This window comes from Ischnura elegans, chromosome 2, assembly GCF_921293095.1.
Source record: "Ischnura elegans chromosome 2, ioIscEleg1.1, whole genome shotgun sequence".
In the NCBI taxonomy this organism is placed as follows: Eukaryota; Metazoa; Arthropoda; class Insecta; order Odonata; family Coenagrionidae; genus Ischnura; species Ischnura elegans.
In genome coordinates this window covers 59,191,931-59,215,045 of record NC_060247.1, presented here as the reverse complement: position 1 = coordinate 59,215,045, position 23,115 = coordinate 59,191,931, and positions in this window count along the sequence as shown.

The window sequence follows — 23,115 nt, the reverse complement described above, 5'->3', positions numbered from 1 at the left end:
GATAGAGCCGGAGGAAAAAAACGTTAGAAAGAAGAAAAAAAATTCAAGCCTATGTATGTATACCACGTTCTCTCATTCGTCCTACCTTTTGGTTGGAAACGACCGTTATGGAGGAAATTAAAATTTTTCAAATCACGCGTTCCCGCGAGGGAATGGTCGCGAGGCGTTTGTAATAGGAATTTCCCCGGAAGTGCCAGGATAAATAATGTTGCATGAAAATGCTGAATTTCCTTCGCTAAATGTACCTACTGCTCACTCGCTTAGTGCGTGCTGGCGTCTCCAGAATTTTCAGTATTCATAGCCTCGTGTGCAATCCATAAAAGTCGTCTTGATGCTACCAATCTCGTCTTCTACTCACAAAAATTATTCTTACGCTCTCGTAGTTCTGATGATTCCGAATTTTTTTTTAACTTATCCTCTATGATATTTGTTATATTCGTCTTGGACCGTTTTTTTCTGCTATATAATAACTCTTAGTTATCCCATGTTGGATCCCTTGGCTCACAATCGCAGTCACTCTCATCACAGTTAGTTCTATATGACTTGCCGCGTCATTCACTTATCGCGTAGTAAGCTTTTTGATAGATTTGGATTGATATTTTGTTGTGTAAGTACTTGATCACATTTTTTTCGCATAGTTTTGGCTTTCAATTCATACATAATTTTATTAGTAGCTATTTTAGGAGTCATCTAAAGAATAGTAAGCATTTATTTAATTATTGGCTATTATCGATTAATGGAATTAGGTACTCATTATCCCTCGAGTATTATAGGATATTAATCAATATGTCAATTTGAATATTGTTTCGACCTTCCTTAAGAGTTCTCATACTTTTAAATCCATTTATTAGAGAGTAGGCACTCTCAAATCATGAAAAGCTCATAAAATACTTCTGTGGTGGGTGTACAGCATGTTTTAGAGTGATATTGAGGAGGGATTACTTGATCCAAAATGCATAATTAATCATGACGAGTAGGCTCAGAAGTACTTTTCTATTTATTTTTTGATTTTATCTTCGACAAACTTCGAACTGCGGTTTTTATAGATTTAACCTCATCCAAACAGGTGCTTAAGAGGTTATACGTAAAAATATCGATCATAAAGCACATTTATCGACATTGTTTGGCAATAAGCTTTTTTTGAGCCCATAGCCAACGGCTATTAAAAAGCCATTTTCAAAAGAAAGTGGCTTCTCAGAAGCAATTAACCTAGTGAAATCTGAAATCGGAGTGACAAAGAAAATTATGGTAGAAGGGTTTTGTGAGTCCAATATATAGTCGGTAGCCGTCAATCCATTTGCTTCATCCACCTTATCATACCGCTCTAAATCCGTCTGGTTTAGTTTTTCCTGTGATACCTGTATCTTCTGAAAAACAATTTTCCCTAATGTATGCCTGTAACAATAAACGCTAGGAAAAATACTAGCAACTTTATAATGATGAAGTACGTTTTGCTATCATTTCCGTTAATGTATTTTCACGGGATTGTCTCGGCATGGAACAGTAGCAAATATGGTCCGTATAATAATATATCGAAAAATTGATCCCATGCTCACATTCATATGGAGTGTTTTTTTCATCTGTTCCAAAGCTGGGCGTTTCTCAGAACAAAACAGCACTTACCAAAGAACTCCAATTTTAAAAGAGAGTATTGCCTTCCCCTTTTTTGAGGAACTCGAAAATAAACTCGTGCAGTGGTTTTTCGAGAAGGAGGTCTCGCGGAAGGATATCGAAAAATCGATCTCAACGTCTTTCAAGAGTCACGGAGAACAGTTTGCACACCGCCTTGCCTCGGAAAGAATGGAGTCAAAGGGGCAGGGGTGGCTTGCGGGTGGAAAAATACGGACGTGGAGTTAGTAAGAAAGGAGAAGGTTTTTGGAAATGAGGAGGTGGAGGAATTGCAGCCAGTGGTGGGAGTGAGGCATCATCGGTGAGGTTTTTGAGTAAACCTCAGAAGAGAACTTTGCAGAGGAGTGAAACCTTGTTCTTCCTCCCCTACCCTCATCCCATCTCTCCGGTGTAATACTCAGGGAAACGGTCTTTCGGGGTAGAACAAAAAAATGATGATTTTTAGGGGTTGAATGAGGAAAGAGCTGAGGTGAGGCGACGGAAAGTCTGTAGCGGGATGGGCGAATAGCATTCACGCCTCGGCTGGCGAAATTTTAATTACCTTTTGCGGATTACCATGGTAGAAGAGGAGTGAGGATTGCTCGAGGAGAACATGCCCTCTGTGGGTTATTAGGCGAACTGAATTACTTCCGAGCTTGAATATTTATGACTTTGCCACCTTCCACGGGCCAACCTCGCATCCGCAAACTTGTCCTTTCTTGCCTACCAAGTTCCACTTACAGCCTCGATCTTATGTTGCACCCCTGGAGGCATCCCATTCCTTGAATTACGTCACAGCTGAATTTATGCATACTTAGTGACACTTGATGAAACAATGCAACTGTGTCATTTGTTAATCTTCGTATTTCTGAATGTTTTGAAGAGGAAATATAATTTCACCCCTAATTATATTTAATAATAGTAGGCAATCTATGATTGGTACCTTTAGTTTACCTCTCTTATTTCCTTCCCCGTAATTTTATGACAAGGTCATATGCCCATCGGACCAAGTTCACATACGTTTTGATCCACCAGGGCGTAATATGGTGTTGGCTTCATGGTATAGTATTTCTATATAACGTTGAATGATCTAAAATAAAGGATTTAATTTATCATTTTAATAATAATTGCTTTTTATGACCTCATGTATGAGTTTTAAAAGAAAGAAGAAAATACATTAATGAGCTATATAAATTTTATTTTTGAAAATTACTTTAATACCTGTATCGGAAAGGTCATTGGATTAAATGGTGAGGAAAATGATGCTGGTAGAGGAAGACTGCAGCAATAGTTAAGATGGTTTAGAAATATTAAAATCATGCTAAAGGATTATTACTGTTTTTACGTTAAGAGCTCCGAGGTATACTTTAAATGTTTAGTGAATAAAGTGGTACGAAAAGGAGACCCCAGAAGATAATGTGAATATTTAGTGAGGAAATAGACTGTGGAACATAATAGTAATAAGATATCTTTATTCATTAGAGACATTGAAAGGGATGAATTAAGATTGGGTACATATTGATGAACGTATGTGCGTGCAAAAACAGTTGATATATGAGAGATGATATGGTGGAATATTGAAGTAGTTGAAATCCATAAATTAATTTAATAGTAAACTCTATTCCACTACCTGCTTTGGAACAAGATGTCAATCAAAGACGTATAACGAAATTTTTCATGTTATTAAAATTTTATTCCGGCTTACTGTCTATTTTCTGTTTAAGCTTCAAAAAATATTCTTCACGTGTAGCACAGTCCATTTCAAGTTTCATTATTTCACTCGACACGTGTTTCGATGAGAATGGGGAATTTTGAGTCTCATTATAGCCCTATAAAATGAAAGCTTTCATTCATCTCCCTGCTGTCTAGTCTCAAATGTCCCTGCCGTTCAAGTGACAGTGACTCTCACGTACACAGTGCTTTTAAGTTCCACCTGCCTTACCTCTCCTATACCCTTAAGTCATCCCATTCCCTTCCTTTCCCTCGTTCATTCTCCAAGGGACCATTCATCGTCAGCTCTTGGCGAAGGATACTATGAGAAAGTAGTTTCTGGTTGTAAAACCGTCCCCTCAGAGACGTCGCACCTATAAGTGAGGAGTGTTTAAGAACATGGAGTGCGTGCAGATGCCTCAGCAGTGCTTGCTGGTTAAAGGAGTTTGCGAGGCTTTTGCTGCGAACGGAGATTCTCTCCCCAGTTCTTGTGTTTTCCTCAGTCTCTTCCCTTAAATTCTACCCTTGAAGGATCTATTTCCACTACGGTGATGTATAATGGTTGCTTTAATCCTAGCATTGTAACCTCCATGGAAAGAGGTTTTTGGCACACGTCGTCTCTGTTGTTTTAAATAAATTTCCTTTTGCAAATAAACATATTAAGTGTAGATCTGGTCTAAAAATATCAGTAAAAGAATTACTGTTAACGAAATGTGACTGAAATTGTAAAAATTTTCAACTAAAATTTTTTTGCTTATTGTGTGTAATTTTGCGTACAAGACATGAATGATGTTTCAGTGCTGGAAAATGCTTTTATCAAATTATTTTCCTAATGTGAGTTCAGAGTATTTAATATTTTAAGCATATTGTTCCTTTAATTATCTATTACATTACATTGATAAAAGAAATTTACCACCAGTTCCAAAACTCGAATAATTTAGTGGTATAGTTCGAAAATTTTCACCGTGTTTTCTAGTTTTATTTACCGGTAAAACTGGCATTTTATAAACTCAATCATGGTTCTGTTAACACATTATTATTTTTTTAAGCATTTGTACAATTTCAATGAATTCTTTTCGCGATTCTGATAATTTTATTCAGTTTGGCTATGGTTTGGAAAGATATTTGGAAAGATTCTGGTTTTATTATGATTCAACTCTTTCGAGCACGGGTATCAATCCAATTTACTGGGCTTGGTTGAAATAATATTGTGAATATTTACTTTCCACCGCCCTTATTGAGAACACGTCCGCTCTCTATTCCCACTAAGTTCTTCAATCGTGCTCAATTCCGCTCGTCTCTATTCCAATTTCCTTCGAAAATCTTACGCGGGTTCGGTCAACCGCAAATGTTTGCTTCTAACTGTAGAGCCGCTCTGTTCCCAAACTGATTTCTGTGTGCTCAAGTATTCCAATGTGGGTTACGCAAGGAATGGAATAGGATTCGAAGAAAAATTCTGAAAAGCGTATCATTTTCCCTTAAATAATATATGTGGAAGCAGAGTTCTGCGGTTTGTAGGCAGAGAGAGCACAGTATGATTGTCCTCGGTCGTTTTCAAAGCCCGACGCGTGTGCATTCAGGAGGAATCCATCGGGAATCTGATAGAATTACTTATTTTTCCATACTCAATGAGATTTGTTTTTCTCTTTTTTTTTACAATCCTTCGGAATATTGAGAGTGCTTTGCTCTATTTCACTTTTTAATCTTTTCAGCGTATTATCGGTTGATACTGGAAGACAAAATGCCATCTTTTCCTTACAGTAACATACTTCGTTCCCTGGATAAGATGAGAATCAGGTGCCTTCGCTCTGAATTTAAAGGAGTATTACTTTGCGGACTACTTTTGGAATTTCATGCAGGAATATTTCTGCCTCATTATTTTACCTCTCAATACGTTGAGCGGTGTGAAAGTGATTAATTTACTTACTCTTTAATTTTCCTATTTGGTTCACTTCAGTAATATACTTTTATATGATGAGTCTTAAAATTTGTTAATTAAAAGTTCTTGAAAACAGGTAAATGCGGTCTCTGATAATGGATCTTTAATAATTTTATGTTCAAGTAGTACGCAAGCAAAGTTTTGGCTATTTTGTGCCCTTTCCCTCCTTATGTACGACATGCCTAGCATTTTTCGACCCCAGAAGTAGGACAAACTCGTTACAGCTCCTCCCAAATGCATGCTTATGTAGTACCTTAGCCCTTTTAGAGATATTTTTTTGCATTTTTATAAACTTTTGAAGCAATTTACGTATAGTTGGGCTTGAATTCTGACATAATATTCACGTCTATAAAACCTCAATTGATGCTGAAATTAATTTCCATGAGAAAAAATTTCCCTAGACTGAGAATCGAGTAGCGGACCTTTGAATTTCCGGGCCAATGCGCAAAACAATGCGCTTTCCAGGTTCCTGATTTCTCATGGAAAATTTACTTTATCTTCTTTTTAAATTTTTTTTGTCATGGCAACTGTGAATGTGAAGCTGTGTACAAATGTGAATTTCACCGCTGCACACGAGGCAGAGTTAAAATATTTCACATCTCTTGATTAGTTTGTGTGGGTGGTGGAAAAGTCAAAGCGTTCGTAACGAAGACTAAGAGAATGCATAAATTAGTTTTTTTCTACTGCTTTGAGAGGTGAAATTTAAGGTGCAACATAGTAAAGTTTGAGCATTTTAAGCTTTTCATTTTGTCTCACGGCATCTACCCCTATGAAATTATGTAATTTTACGAAACATTCCTCTTCATTTTTGGTATCTGTATGTTATTAGCTTGGAATACATGTATGATACATTAATAGTTGCATAGCCGTTGCACAATGTACTAGCATAGATGTGTATTTAAAGTACAATATCTTAAATAATCTGTAAGTTGATTCTTCACTCAGAATATGAAAAAGTGGAGAATATTTCATCAGAAAGTTATATGGAAAACATATTTTTCGCTGTGTAGCAGTGAGAAATAGTCGAATGTTCGCGCGTAGTCTCAGTGAAATCTAATTGCCTTCGATATTTTTTTTTACCACTGGAAGTGAGAATGTAAAACATGCTCTTCGGAGCACCGATTTTCGATTCTAATCGCCTTTTTATTACTCCTTCGGTCCGTTTACACTACTCTGCCCCACTGGAATCCACCCTCCTTCATCCCCTATTCCTTCCGCCTCAAAAACTTTCCAACCCCCCCTATCACCTCACCCCTCCTTACCGCGCCCTTTGCTTCCTCGCAAATCGCTCGCCACCGCCGTGGATATCAAGATTCTTGCACATAGAGCCCCACGTCGGCCGTGAATATGCGCCCCTTTTAAATATTTAAGGTCCCTCTCCTCTTTCGCCCCCGGGCCCCTCATCCAGAGCTACTCCTTCCATGGTCCTCCTCTCCATCTCCCCTAAACTCAAACTCCTCGCCCTTTCCTCTCTCATCTTCTCGATAAGGTCGAAACAGACTCGCGCAACCCTTGGAATCCATTACCATGCATCTGCTTTCATCATTTTTCAGCAATTCTCGGCACTCATTGCCTTTACGCGAACAGTTTATGGCATAACAGGCCTACAAGACCGTCACAGTCTACCTGTGTATTGCTTAATTTTATTTATTGCTGAAATTGTTTTGTCTACTATTTTTTGAACCGATAACTCTGCTTAGCATTACTCATTTCGTTGTACGCGATCAGAGTTTAGGTATCAGATCCATCAAGTAAAATACGCATTTGTGTGATAGAAGCACAGTTATATTTTTGTGTTGAATATTTTTCTTAGGTTAAACTGTCTCTGATTATTATTTTACTATGCATTGATTCATCTTTAAGGTATTTATTTAATTTTTTAATTAAAATATTTTGTTTTCATTACATAAAAAGCGAATAAAATATGCCAATCTATGCCAAAAGGAATCGAATAGGAAAGGGTTCAATAGGTTACTTTCTTGCGTTGATAAATGTAGAATGTCCCCCAGTATCAATGGAGATCGTTGATAGAGATAGAACTAGGTTATTTAATGGGCGTAAAATGAGGGAAAATCGTTCTCCAATTTCAGGGAAGTTAGTTAATGCTTTACTATGGTTAAATTAGGATTACATTTTTTCTTTCGGTTTGCATACTGCTATTTGAGCCTTCACATTGGTTTGTGCAAGTCTTCAGCGCATTTTTCTCAAACTTAAATTTATCTTTCATGATCACTTTTCCCCGATAAGAAAGTTGTATATACTCCTGATTGAAGTTATTTTTGGTCCCATAACTTCAGAAAATTGTGTTGCAATTTGATGCGCTTAATGTGGTTTTATATGAATCTATTTTTAATCCAGATGTCCTCATTACTGTCTAAAATACGTTATTTCCCATAAGCAAGAAACGAGGGATGAGGAACGCTAGAGTTCGCTTCCAATGATTTTGGCTCTCCACCATTGCTGCTGGAAAAACGTTTGACATATCAGTCTTTGGGGCCAATGCCAAGGTTTCCGAAAGTTCGAACTCTGCCAAAACTGAATGGTGAGATATTTGTTTTGTCTAAATGAAGTCTTGATTGGATAGAGAATTTTGGCAAGGTACCCTGTGAAAATCTTTTGGTTTTCGTTGAATTCTTCGTTTGTCAATGGTCAAATCTGTCGAGCGTAATTCCCATGTCTTTCATGCTTACAGTACTTGGGTATTTAAGCCAAATCTATCAGGTACCAGTTGCGGATGATATTTGTTGCTCTTCTATGGCTAACTAACCTACTCACATCCAGTTTCCTTTTTGCGCCTTTGTACCATACCGTATCTTTGTACCATATCTGGCATGTATTTGGATAAATGTGATAACTTTCTTTTATGTTATGAATGAAACATACGTGTGTAAGATCTTGCTATGCTGCATATACTAAATAATGAAAACGTACGTTATGTGCTGTGCGTTACTTGTTCGTAACATGTAATAATTTTACCCAAATTGATAGCGTTTTAGTAAAGTTTTATGCGTGTATTTCAATAAATTAAATGTGCATATCTTCAGCTTTAGTAGACATCTTCTTCTGACTAAATATTTAGAGCGAAGTAATGCGAAGGCGTAGTTCCTGGAAGAGATCGAATATTTATTGCTGTAGCCGCGTAAACTGTTATCGGGTTTACCGCATCTCCCGCTCTTCGTAGTGCTGTACCTTGGCGCATGCCCAAGTCATCTCTCTTCCTCCCCCCTGAGTATTCTGCGCTCCTACTCGGAGCTATGGAAAATCCCTGATCGTCCCTTCGAAGTCCTTCTAAGGGTTGCTGAACTCCCGGCGAGAAACTGGAAATCAGTATGGTTTCACTACCGCTCCAAAAACAAGAAAAAAATCTTTGTTCCAATAACTTCATTTGTATTTTAATTGCTCATATCTCAGTTTCGTGTACATTATTTTCCCTGCAGTGCTACTAATTCATCATCCTTGAAATTGATGGTTATTTTATATACATCATTCTATGTATGCCCAATTTGTAAGAATTATTATATCATAAACATGTTCATTCTAACTTCTGCAAAGCATTTGTTTCCCCTGCTGTAAATTTATTCTTTTATATGCATAATTTATTTATTTGTTCCTTGATTTTTGTCCATGGCCTTATTTACGCAAACTATTCCTAAGTCTTTCTAAAGCTTTCTTACACAGCGGACCTAATTTATCGAATCGTGACCTTACGTGTTTTCTCTCCGGGTCCAAGTATTCCTTCCACGTACTTCTGGTCTAGGTATTATGAAGGTCCATTCTTTGAAGTAACTCGAAAAAATGGTGTTTACGATATGTAAATTCTTATCTATTTTACCCTTACTCTCCCTTGCCATGGCGGTATACCTAATGCGCCTCCAAATTATCCATTCCTCACTTTTCCTCCCTACCTAGAACATTCCCGCAAGAGAGTAGCGAGATTCTCTCTTAATGCATTTGACCACTATTACGGTTCTAGAAAACCATCGTAGTTGTACTTGATGATAATTTCAAAGGAAGTCATATACCCCTTATGCTGTTTGTAAAAATTGGTTTACTCTAAAAGCTTTAGAGACAAAACATATGAAAGAGTGCCTTTCCTAGGTGTGATCGAAAAGTAATTTTCCGAAAGCCTCAAGCCTTTTTGAACCATGATATCGAAAATTGCCAGACTGTCTCTAATGAGACCTTTATTTTTCTCCTATCTATGCAAAGGTCTAGGTGGTCTAGAGACAGGTATAAAAATTAAGGTCTATTTTAAAAAGAGGGCTTGAAGAATTAACCCTTTATGCATTTAATATTTTACATTGGGTTTACCATATCTCTCTCTTGGATTAATATTACGCCTGGCGCACTCCCAAACCATCCCTTCTCCCTACCCCCAGAGTATTTTTTCGCTCCCTCTGGAAGCGGTGGAATTTCCCACATCTTCTCCTCCACAGTCCCACTTCCTCCACCCCCCTTCCCCTCTCACCCCGTTTTCTGTTCAATTCTCAACCCTTTCCCTCCACCCCTTGTGAGGGAGCCTCAACGCCCGTACACCCTACTATCTCAGTCGCACCATGAAAAGGGTTGAAGGCTGAATTGTTAAAAAGAAATTTCGGGAGCTGTGGACGCGGTGGGAACAGGGTTGTGGGACGGGGCCGAGAGTAAACTAAGGGGTGAGATTGCCTTATGAATTACGGAGATACTTGGGCTTTTCTTCGCCGGCAACACTCATACAAAGTCACGCACACGTATCATGCAAGAACCAAAAGAGCTCACACACACACACACACGCTGAGGGCTGCCTTAACCTTTAACCCTTCCCCCTATCTCCTCCGCCCCTTTCTCGCGTCATCCCCTTGCCCGCGATAAAAGTTTGATGGCTTTTTAGAGGGTGGGAGGTTAGAGGGGTGGTAAATGGCCCTACCAAAGACCTCGGGAAGAATTTTTTTTTCATATTTTCGTATGTAGTCAGCCGACCGGAGATTTTTTTAAATTTTTTTTCTCTGAACTTGGCTCGCATGCCACCTTCTCTCCCTGCCCTTTTCATCTCTTTCCCTCTCCAATATTTTTCTCCTCCCTTAAGCACATCATCTCGTATTCTAACCCTCCTTGCCTGGCGTGGTCATCGTCTTCACTCATATTGCTTACTTTCCTTCGTGCGAGCCTTGTACGTGACGCTCTTGAGAACGCGAGATGGCTCTTTCATAAGGTTATTACTAAATATTATGGCCCCACTCCTAGTCCTCACTCAGTTATGTCTCTTTTTAATGTCTTCAGGGAAAATATTTTATTTTTTTGGCAGAATTATAACCCTGCAGTGAGGAGAGGGGTGCATTATGGATATTTCTATGCGTAATTACATACTTTTCGTGCTGTAAAAATAATAGATATTTTTTTATAATTCTTAGTGTATCTCACTCTTTTTTATATTAGTGAATTTGATAATATTTTTTATTGGAAGTGGTTCATTGTTAACTTTGAATCGGCCTCGTACGTAAAATTTCATTTCTTATTCATAATTACCTATAATATCTTTGGTCGACTACAATGTCGTATCCGGATTTGGCAAACCCTCATAGATCCTCCAGTAATAAAGCGGCGAAATAAAGAAATACTCATAATAATAAACTCTCTTCTTTAATACTTCCCTAATCTTAAACCCTTCACCCTTAATTCCTACATCGTGTACCAAAGGAGGCAGTTTTGTGTATCCAGTATTCCATATTTCCACATAATGGAATTATCTTAGCTTATTTATCACTAAAGGCATTCGTAAAGAGCTCCATTATTTTGTCTGCACATGTTTCATTCTGTAACAACATTTTTTATATCATTTAAAATTGAACGTCCCCTCGAGCAACGCCTTTCGAGGTAATGGGGAATGAATGCAAAGCACGGTTGCGCATTCCAGTTTTATTGCGAAGACAAACTTTGATCATTACCTTTAATTAGAAAATAGTTTTAAGCAGTACGCGCATATGTTCCTGGCCCCCTTCGTCTCCTGTTTTTTCTGAAATAAATTGTAGTTAGTTCGACGAATTGGATAACTTTTTCGGTAAATATAGCCATAAGTTGTCTAGAAAAGTTGAATCGAGTAGGTAAATGCGGCGGAAATTTTCTGTATATGCGGTAGGCAGTGCGGTGAAAAGAACCTCATTTTCGGAAATGTAATCGATTTACCGAGGCTTGTCTTTAAATTACTTCCTCCTGAAGGTCGTATCTAATCTCAAATTAGACCACTATTTGGCCTAAAAAAGTTCGAGATAGGCCAAGTGATTTGCGCGGGTGTCTAATAAAACTGCAACATTAAAACTCATCCTTTTCTTTTCCGTGTACCGCAAAGCTTTCAGATCCCTGATAGCTTTTCCTAAAGTTACTCACTAGAGTTTTATGTTAAAAAAATCGGAGGGTGGAGGGAGAGAGTTATGGGGAGAAAACTTTTCATTAATTTGAGTCGTATTGAATGGTTTTAGGCTTGATCAGGCGGTATTTTGACCCATTTAAACTATAAAATAGTAACTTTTTTGTCACCTCTCACGAAAGTTTTCCCAGACTCGGTCGTGGCGTGGTATAGTCCTGGACTGCTAACTCCGAGGCTTCGGGTTCGAATCCTACATGGTTGCGTTTTTCACCTTTTAGAATTTAGTTTACATAAACTGCTATGAAAAAAATTCCCCTGAACCAGGAATCGAATTATGAACCTTTGTCTTACCGCATGACTGCTTAGACCAGTCCAGTACCGGATTTACGGGGGAGGGGCTATAGCCTTTGGGTATTTAATTTAAACTCGATAGAATGGTAATTTTTTCCGACCCACACTACTGCTGGAATTTTAACTCCCCCTTTGCCCCCCATTTTCCCTATCCTGGATCCGCCACTACAGAGGACGCTAAGTCATAGGAATCCAGGACCCTGGATAGCGCAGTGATATGCTTAGTGGCTTAGTAATAGTCCAGGAAATGAAGCTCAAAAAAGTGTAAAACCTTGCAATTTTTTCAAACTGAATCGATTTGCACCAAAATTTGGGATTAGACTAATTATACCCCCTACTTCAAAATCTATATTATGCCGAAGGGCGCTTTTTATTTTTTAGGGGTGAAAACTACCCCTAAAAGCTGGAGCTTAAAAAATTATTTTTTAAAGCTAAATACGAGTAAAATTTAGTTTAAATTATATGTATAATTATTTTTTTATGTTTGGAAAATAATTTTATGGGGTTTCAACCCATAATAAACAACCCTTATTGGGGGTTAATGTAAAAAAGAATTTTCAAACTGAATCGATTTGCATAAAAATTTGTGTTTATACTAATCATACCTCCTTTAAAAATTTTTTTCAAACCGAATCGATTTGCATAAATATTTGGGATTAGACTAATCATTCTTCAAAATCTATACTATGCCGAAGGGTGCCTTTTATTTTTTAGGGGTGAAAACTACCCCTAAAAGCTGGAACTTAAAAATTATTTTTTAAAGCTAAATACGAGTAAAATTTAGTTTAAATTATATGTATAATTATTTTTTTATGTTTGGAAAATAATTTTATGGTGTTTCAACCCATAATAAACAACCCTTATTGGGGGTTAATGTAAAAAAGAATTTTCAAACTGAATCGACTTGCATAAAAATTTGTGTTTATACTAATCATACCTCCTTTAAAATTTTTTTTTCAAACCGAATCGATTTGCATAAATATTTGGGATTAGACTAATCATTCCCCCTTCTTCAAAATCTATACTATGCCGAAGGGCGCCTTTTATTTTTTAGGGGTGAAAACTACCCCTAAAAGCTAAAACTTAAAAAATTATTTTTTAAAGCTAAATACGAGTAAAATTTAGTTAAAATTATATGTATAATTATTTTTTTATGTTTGGAAAATAATTTTAAGGTGTTTCAACCCATAATAATCAACCCTTATTGGGGGTTAATGTAAAAAAATAATTTACCCAAAAAATAAAAATTATTTTTCACATTGTATCTTCTTATTCACTTTCTTACTCTTTTTATTATGTATTCACTTTTTTCTCTCATGATTTTAATCACAGCACAGAAAAGATATAACAATATGATAAACCGAACAAACTTCGTCATGGTAACATAAACAAATAAATGTACATTTATGTAGACATTACATGAAACACAATCAAACGGAGACTGTATGGCTTTCAGTCTTCCCACCACATGCATGCTCACAGGTGAGCGAGAGCACACATACTCACATATGTGTATGTATATACATCTTATGGGTATGTGTGTTTATTTTGTAGCAAATTTGAGTGTATCGTTAGCTTCTAACGTAAATTACACAAAGTATATGCTGATTATGAGGAATATTATGCTCTGAATTGTGGATTTCGAATTTTTCGATTATAAATTTGTTTGGTATTTCAAACATAGCTCCTATATTTTTTATGATAGAAAGTTCATTTAAATTTTATTTTGTAGGGTTTTTACTGACTAAAAGGTCATGTGAATAAAAATTTTTTCGAGTCATTAATTTTGAAAGGGGTGGGATTTAAGGGTTTAAATAAGGTGGAGCTCCCTTGGAAATAGAGGTTTTAATTATCAATATCTCACCAAATATTTATTGTACAGAAAATTAAATCACACCAAAATATTTAAAAATAAAGAAGGTATAATTTATTACTCCTGCATTTTTTTCTTATCTCCAGTTTTTTTGGAGTTATTTTGAAAAAAAGAGCATTTTTAACGAAATTGTAGAAAATGACTTTTCACTTTTTCCTCCATTTTTTTCAAAATTTAGAGTTGTAAATTTAAAAAACTTCTAGGATCAATTAACAATACTTAAATAAAGAGAAATACTGAAGGGCATTGATCAATTTTGTCTAGTGTGGTAATAAGGAGTTGTTTTCACTGATTTTTTCGTACAAAAAAGTAGGGACTGATCTTATTTTTAATCATAACTCGCTCAAATTTCATGATAAAAAATATTTTTTCTCATTATAAGAAAGTTTTTTAAAAACACTTTTAAACAGATTGCATAATTTTTCCTCGAAAATTACATTATTCCCGCTATTTGGTATTGAATCTTTCAAATTTAGCGTATGACAAACAATAGATAACCATAAACAAGTTGTAGCTCGGTCCGAATTGGTCATAAAGAAAATATAAAATAAGATTTTTATTTAATTTTTTATAAGCTACAGTTTTGTAACCCACAATTTCCTAATAACATTAATACTTTTCAAGTTATTTGCCTATAATCGATTAAAATCGTTGATTTTTTCTTAAAAAAAACTGTTACTTTCAATCGCAAATAACTCGAAAAATATTAATTTTACGCAAAAAATAGAAAGAATATTTTAGTCTTAAAATTTATTTTTCTATCGATTCCTGTGGTCAAAATATAATTAAAATTTTCCACCCCCGAGATGGGGTGGAAACCACCCCCAAGGTAAAAGCGCCCGTCGGCATGATATAGATTTTGATTCTTGGTATATACCCTACTTATTGTGAAAATTTCAAGAAAATCGATTCAGTTTGAAAAAATTGCAAGCCAAAATGCTTCATTTCCTGGGCTATAAAGCAAATTTCATTGTTGCATTCCCGGTTTGGTCCGACGTTTCATTCCCGGTTCGTTCCGTGGTTCGATCCCCGGGTAATTTTTTTCTCAAGTTAAATCATGTACATCATGCATATTTCGCCCCCTTTCACCATCAAAATATTACACTGGATTTAGTTGTATGTTCTTATGTAACAAGTTAAACGTAAGAGAAGTCTCGATAGTTTTAATCTTACATCATGAATATTCATAGCAGGATTTAGGGGGGCACCGGGGCACGTTCCCCCAGAAGCTTAAAAAATAGGTGAATGTTTTAATATGAAAATAAAGGGAATATTTCTTTTATTTAATTTCAAGTATGAAAAGATCGTTTGCCTGTAAGATCCTTGTGCCCCCCCGGAAAAAATCCTGCACCCCCTCTTGTGAATATTGTTCTTATGATTATTAGTATTGCTTTCATTTTTCTCCATATAACTTCAAGCATCACCGCAACATCACCACCGCGCCGGCGGCATGCGACTTATGAATTCTCCGCATTCTTTATCCCCAATTTCCCGTCTTCACCTTCACAATTCCCACCCACCTCTCCTCATAATGCTTCCTCGCGTCGTAATCCCCCGATCTTATTTCCGTCCTTCAACCCTTTCTTTTCCTTTTTTGCACTCCCTCCCTTTCTCTCACTCTTTTTATAATTAATCCTGTCCCCGTATCTCTCTCTCTGTCTTTCGCACTTCCTCGCACTGGAGAGGAGCTCTGCTGCCAACCTTCCTTTGTCACTCTCTTTTATCTCGCTGGTCCATTTATCACATTCTTTCTAGAGCTGAAGATGAACGTCATTTTTGTAATCTTGGCTACACGCGTGCTTCCTTTTGTTTTTACGTGGATGGTTTTTTTTGTTAAATTTTACTATCAAGTCGTAAATTAAACCGGTTTTATTTATTTATTCCCATTTCCTAATTCTTTGTGCCCGTAGCAAAAATTACACGGCCCATTCCTCAGCTTATTTCATGGTATTCTTTCAGAAGATATATCTGAAGCTAAATGATGTTGTGTTTTGGAGAGTAAATTTAGATAAGAAAGAGAAATTTCAATTGGCCACGAAGACATGAGTGATAATCTCCTCTTCTGAGATCTCAATATCATTTCGTTCCATTCATTACTAATGATATATATTATATTAATCAACAATTTCCCTATTCTTCCTATTCTTTTCAAAGTTTTTTGTTTTAAAATACGTTACAATTGAATAACTTTTGACCGTAATCCCATTTTTATTACAATTTTCTTCTTTTTGGAAAATGGTAATATGTTCTAGAGTCATTATTTTCGTGGTGGTGGCATACTTGCGCCGCAGCAATAATAATTTTCAGTAAACAATACGGTTAATTTAAAAACATATCTCGTGCCTGCTTTCCGAGCATGAAGATTAAGATTCTCTAACACTGGGTAATAAAAGATTTTGATGGGCAATACATTAAAAGGATAATTTATTATATTGGCAGGCTTTCAATAATCATGATGTATCAGAAATATGTTTACTTCCTCAACATCCTTTTCACATGGTATGAAGATACGAACGGTCATTTTAAATGGCCCAACTCGGCATTCAAACATTTGTTAAGCTACTAATATCGGGCCAATGGCTGCGATGCATAAACGGGGATGTAAGGCATGGGCTGCATGTGTGGAGAAAATAATACTTATAGCGTGCCCAATTTATCTCTGTAGAATTGGTATATTTCTAAAATATTTGCGATATAAATGAAAATGTATCATTTTAACCTTTCCTCCCACTACTTGGCCTCTCAGTGTCACGTTTATACGACCTCAGACTCTGGAAGTACTTGATATTCCACCAGTATTAGCTGATAACAGTGCTCTCATTTACCATTCCCTTATTTATATTGGGTTTAAAAACTATTCACCCCGACATTATTTTAATCTAAGGATCGTTTGGGAGGACAAGGTTACGGCTCACTCCGGGTCAAGTAAGTTGAGTCCAAATTTCAGGACTTCGAGATAGGCGGCCAGTTACGTGTCATGGGACTCACCAAGCTGCGAGGGCCTATATGATTTGGATTGTGTACAGACTTCATTGGTTGGCCCATTCTGTGAGCAACCAAACCAGTCCACCTCAGAGATTACCATACATTTTTTTAATTTTTTTTTATTTTAATTTAATTTATTTGCTTTAACAGACAAAATGCCCATATTACCATATAAACACATTGTGTGTAATATTTTGCTAAATCATCATCATCACTGGTCAACAATCCTAGGATTGGTTTGACGCAGCTCTCCACTCAGTTCTCCTATCAGCTTTTCTATCCTACGTATTTCTTCATTTTCACATCCTTCTTTATTTTTTCCATATATTTTGTTCGAGGTCTTCCTTTTCCGTCCTTCCCCTCCACTTGTCCCTCGACGATTGTCTTCATCAGGCCATCATGTCTAAAGATGTGGCCTACAAGGTTATTCCGTCTTCTTGTTAAGGTTGTCATGAGGCTTCTCTTCTCTGCTACTCTTCTTAGGACTTCCTCGTTACTAACTCGGTCGATCCATTTGATCTTCATCATCCTTCTGTAGCACCACATTTTGAAGGCCTCTATCCTTGCTTTTTCCCCTTTTGATCATTGTCCATGCCTCACTTCCTTATAGGAGCATACTCCAAATGTAGGTTCTTATAAATTGTTTCTTTACTTCCATATTTAAGTTTCCCGCTGTTAGCAGGTCTCTCTTTTGGCGGAATGCTCTTTTCGCCTGAGCTATCTTGCTGATAATTTCTTTCTTACTTTTCCCGTCACTAGTTATCTTGCTTCCCAAATAATCGAATTCATCCACCTCTATCAGTTTTTGCTTCCCTATTTTAATGTTGGTCTTGACTTCTTCTCTTCTGCTGCATACTAATATATTGGTTTTCTTCGTGCTTATTTTCAGTTGATATTCACCCATTACCCTACTCATATTAACCATTATTTTTATTAATATTTTTCAAATCCTTCTCTGTTTCTGCTATAACGGCTATGTCATCGGCAAATCTTAGCATGCTAATTTTTTCTCCATGGATATTCAGTCCCAATGCCTTTTCTTTGATTTCATTAATGGCTTTCTCAATGTAAACGTTGAAAATTACGAGTGACAATGTACAGCCTTGTCGCACTCCTTTCCTAATCCTTGCTTCTTCACAGCTGGGCCCTGATTTTATCACCGCTGCTTGGTTTTTGTATAAACAGTGAATGATTCTTCTGTCATTGTAAAGAACCCCAATTTCCTTTAGGATTCCAAGCTTTGTGCTCCAATCCACGTTGTCAAATGCCTTCTCTAAGTCCACGATTTATTCGATAGCGTTTTCAAGAATTAGTAATAACACCACTAGTACGTATACTAAATATTCGTGTAGCATATCCACTTTCACTTCTCTACACGCCCACCTCCATAGTATATTTTTTCGTGTGCCCAGCTACCTTTTCTGCATTCCCTACACGGATAACCTTTTCCATTTGCTTCGTCCCTACACGTTCCCAGCCCTTCTACCAGTGTCCTCCACAGAACTGCTATCATCCACAGCCCGTCCCAGGCAACTTTCCCTCTACGGCATCAACCGATTCACAGTCCAAGCCATAGTCCACGTGTCCCGCCCCCATTCAGGGCAGCTCGTCTTCCTTTGGAATCCAAACTTACTTTCAGTCCGTCCAGCCGCCTCATACTTCCCTCTCTGTCCGACCTGATCTCAATTTCGTCCCTCGCCAAATGGGCCCCTTATCTAAAAGCCGCAGGATTTCCACTCCCGTGAGACTTTCCATACTCCCTCCTTTCTCTCTGCGCCTACACCTCAGCCTTCTAATCCTCCTCCCTCTCTGGAATTCCATGCATCTCTGATTTCTGGATCTGAAGGTCATAAACTCTCCTTGTTCCGTCGGAGATACTTTCAGTCACCGCAAGCATCATGTAACCTACGGGAGGTAAAAGGTCAATGGGCCTTGAGATAGTCATGGATTCCTTTGATGGATGGCATGAGAACCATTCTTCATCGCCTTATCAGCATCTTTTCATTATTCATAAACTGTCGGAAGTTGAAAGGTGGTATCGAAAGCTTATTTTCAATTCTTTTCAATACAAAATTCTTCCAAAAAATCGAGAATTTTTGACCCAATATATGAAGTATGTCCACACTATTCAGAAATATTCTCATCCTTGATAATATTTAAATCTTGCCGCTTTTTTCTGAATTGATAGAATAAAAGGTTGATGTATTGTCACTGTGTTGGAGTTTAGTCCTTCTAAGATTATAAGTGAATACATTGTATGTAATCCCAAAAATATTTTGAACCTTCAGTATTCAGGTTGAGATGCTTCTGTACCGATTATGATATAATGCGTTTCATCGAATTGCTTGCGTTATTTCTACCCACAACGAGCCTATTAATTTCAGGTTATCTTTTCTGAATGTATAGCTGTTTCCATTTCATTGCTAATTTACTGTGTGAGTTACAAACTAAATACCAGCCGGCCTCGGTGGCAGTGGGGTACAGTCCTCACCTGCCTAACCGTAGGTCGCGGGTTCGAATCCCGCCTGGGTAGGTGGTCCCTATTGAGGGCATGGATCCTTGTGTCGTGCTTTGTTAATTCTCCGTTGTAAAAGCCTCTTTGTGCTGTTTACGGGGAAATTGGAAATTTAAAAAAAATACCAATAACATAGAATTAAAATAATTATAACAACACAGTAAGGCTGGATATAAAATTCTGATTTCGAATAATCGATTGAATGTATAGTGTTATAATACTATGCCCTAGGATTTTTTTGTTACGATTCTGCAAAAGATTCTAATGATAACCAAGAAATAGAATAACTCTGCCTGGGAATAATTACTCTTTTTTTTCTATTTTATGTCATGTTTTTCGTCTCGATTTACACTTTTTCTGTACCACAGTGGTCTTTTAAATAGACACTTAACCATGCTCTTTTTAATAATCCTACCTCGCATGTGTTAAGAACAAAAATGCCAACAGTGCAAGTGAAATAAATCGTGATAAAGAGTTGATGGCCAAGTTTTCTAGGCATGTTTTGTTGGTATACATGGCCTAGTGCAAATTTCATTTTGGTACATAGGTACCGTGCTGGACAGCTAATTTTAGTGGCTAGTTGTAGCAAAAATATGCGAACGTTTAAAAGCGTTCCCCAGGAAAACAATATGGATACATATATGTTTCCTTCTGTGAGGATTTCCTTAGTCATTGAGCACGATCCTTTGCAGTGCTAAGCTCTACTTACATTTCTTTTGCTGTTTTGATATTTTATCAGGAATGAATTACTACATATACTGAGGTGATATCTAAGATATTTTGCGAACTCGGTTAGCGTGATAAGAGCCTCTACTCTTGGCCAAACCATTCTGTTTCGAGAAAAGTATGTTTTCTTGGACACGCTAAGGCTACTATGGGTTTTTTCATGGATGACGATGCCACAATTTCGCTTAAATGCTGTTATGAAAAAAAGCCCAGTTAGAAAAGAAGCCCATCTCACCACATCCCGCAGTGGAGTGCTGATTTCAACCGCGAGTTTTATGAGAATATGGCCTCTTCGTATGACATGTATTTTCCAGCATGCTTTCAAATGACTTGGATGTTTTACGGGGAGCGAAACGCAAAACATAGTGAGCCGGTATATAAGAATTTCTGCAAACTCAGTGCAGCGTGATATTAGCCCTTGCTCCCGCTTAAAACTTACCGTTTCTAGAAAAAATTTCTTCACATGGACATTCTAGGGTTACCATAGTTTTTTTAATGGATGAAAGAGTCGTAACTCCTCCTTAGTGCTGACATCTTTTCCAATAATCTGGTGGAAAGAAGCATTCTCGTGGATAGTCCACTTAGTTATTTTTTACTTATTTTCCTACGCTTAGGAGCCGTTTCTCACCGTGAAGTCGTCCAGGTAAAACTCGGGTCACAATTGCCCGAGCATTGCCCTTCGAAGGAAGAGATTTCATATGCCTAATATCAGTGTCTTGAGTTCATTACCCTCTGACACCTTTTGGAGATCTTTTCTCAGTAAATGTTTAAGACATAGTTATCGATGTAAGGGTATTATACTACTAAGTGATTATTTTACGTTGCAAACTTACTTTTGTTACTTTACTTCATATTCTGTACATTTATTTAGAAACGGTAGCAATGTTTTTTGGATTTTTTGGACCCAAAGAATATGAATTTATGTAGCGCTAACAGCTGTCAATGGTCACGGAGACATTATGCAAAGCAAGTTCCGTTTAATTTCTTTTTCTCACAGCTTAAATATTATGGTGTCTACTCATGAATTAATAAGTATTATGCCTGGGAACTTTCCGTTCTATCCCTAAGTATTTTAACGGTCGTCTTTGTTTTTAAACATCATGTCTTTAAAATTTTCCAATTTATTTAAATATTTAAATCCCGCTCTATGAGAGCAACTTGCTCCAGCCATCACAACTCTTTTTATAAAAATTAGGAATATAACTTCAAAAGTATACCGTCTTTTTCACATTTTCTAGAAAAGTGGTTTGAGAATGCGCACGGAAATGCAGAGTTTTTATTTTTAGGACTGCGAAATGCGTCATAAGAGTGAAATTTCCTATTTATTTATAGGTTAATTATTAAATCTAGTCTACGGTTCAATGGCTCATATTCGATATTAATTTCTATATGTGACTCGTCTTCTCGTCATCGCGCAATGCTCAGGGAAACACAATCCTCTTTTCAAATTCGTTACGTCAGGAGAATTTGGTATTTGCTTGGCATTGTGAAATGGATGCGGAACCTTTTTTTAACTTTGAGATTTGACAATTTTTTTGTTTTGCAAATGTAAATAAAACAAATGTGCAATAATCAAGTTCCCGCTTTCGTTTTAAACCTATTTTGCTCAAACCTTATGGGATCAATCTTGAAGAATGTAGAATTGCCGTTCTTTCATCCTTTTTTGATTCGAAATTGAACTTATATCTACAGTTAAATCGTTACTCAGACGATTATCTGTCTCTAAAATTTGATGGACCCGATCCATCAGCAGCCTAATCGGACAAGAAAGTGGATCACATTGGATTATTCTTCGTCTCGGCGGTTCATTCCCTTGCGAGTTTGAAATCCCCTATCAGATCCCTTGAACGGATACGGGAAATTGATTCTGTAATATTCCCCCGTATCATTCAGTTCTTTCCTTATCCCTCTCGCCTCTGGCTTCTCTTCTGTAGGAGCTCCCTTCCTCTGCTCCCCACATTTTTAAGGATCCAGTGCTCACGGCACTTCTTACCGAAGCCGCTTAACCCTTTGCTTTCATTTCCCCCGCGAGGGAGAAGTTCAGTAAAATCCTATGACCCGCATTCCTTCGACTGCCTGCCTGCCTGCAGAGGTACTTTTGCAAGCGATTGAACTCGGATTGTGTCTCGAGAAGAAAGAGGTTCTTATTTACGAGATTATTTCTCTATAAAAATAGAAAAAAAAACAGCCACTGCGCTTGAGAAGTGGATTTGGGCCATAGCTTAATGCATAAAATCCTTTGATTAGAGGTATCTCTTCTTTTCCGTTGTGGGAATTGTGGGCCTGGGCTAATTTAACAATAGTCCTTGTCTTCGTGTGGTTCATAGTATTTATAACGGTCGTCATGTTTAATGTCAACCGGCCACAAAGCCTTTTACATCACAGTAATCTGGAGGCCGATAATCTAACTCACCTCTTTTGGATTAGCTGACGAGGCTTTTATTGTGTCATGTAGCTCAAGACTTTTTATGGTGAAACTCTTAATGAGAAGATTTCAGTTACGTAAGATCTCTTTGATGCAATCTGAAGTATAGCCTCCATAATCCTGCGTCATGTTTGTGATTATTATAACTTTTCGTGAATAAAATGGAATCAACAAAATGCAATCGTTTGCTCTATTGCATAAAATGCAATGTACTCTCGAAACAATATGTTAAAAAGGAAGGATCAACGCTTTAAGTGCTTAGTAGCTACAATGAACACAATCAAATTAGCATAAAGAATGTTTTTCCAGCCACATAATAAATTTTTGTCGATATGGAAGGTGAACCAATTCCAAATAGCAGAAAATTATTAGGTAGCAATAAGGATCTCATGAATGGAATAACCTCTCAAGTGTGCATACTGCAAGTTAGAATACCTCCGAACGACTTATACATCTTTATGCATTCTTACGAAGTAGATTTATTTAAGCTTGACACAAACCCTGACCTTTTACTCCGCTACGTGATCAGTAACATGATGAAATTTCCTCATAATTTAGAGAAAAATTTCCTGAAAATTACTTTTTGAATGTATCAAATGCTCACAAGACGTGATTGAGAATATAGAGTTTCAATTTATAA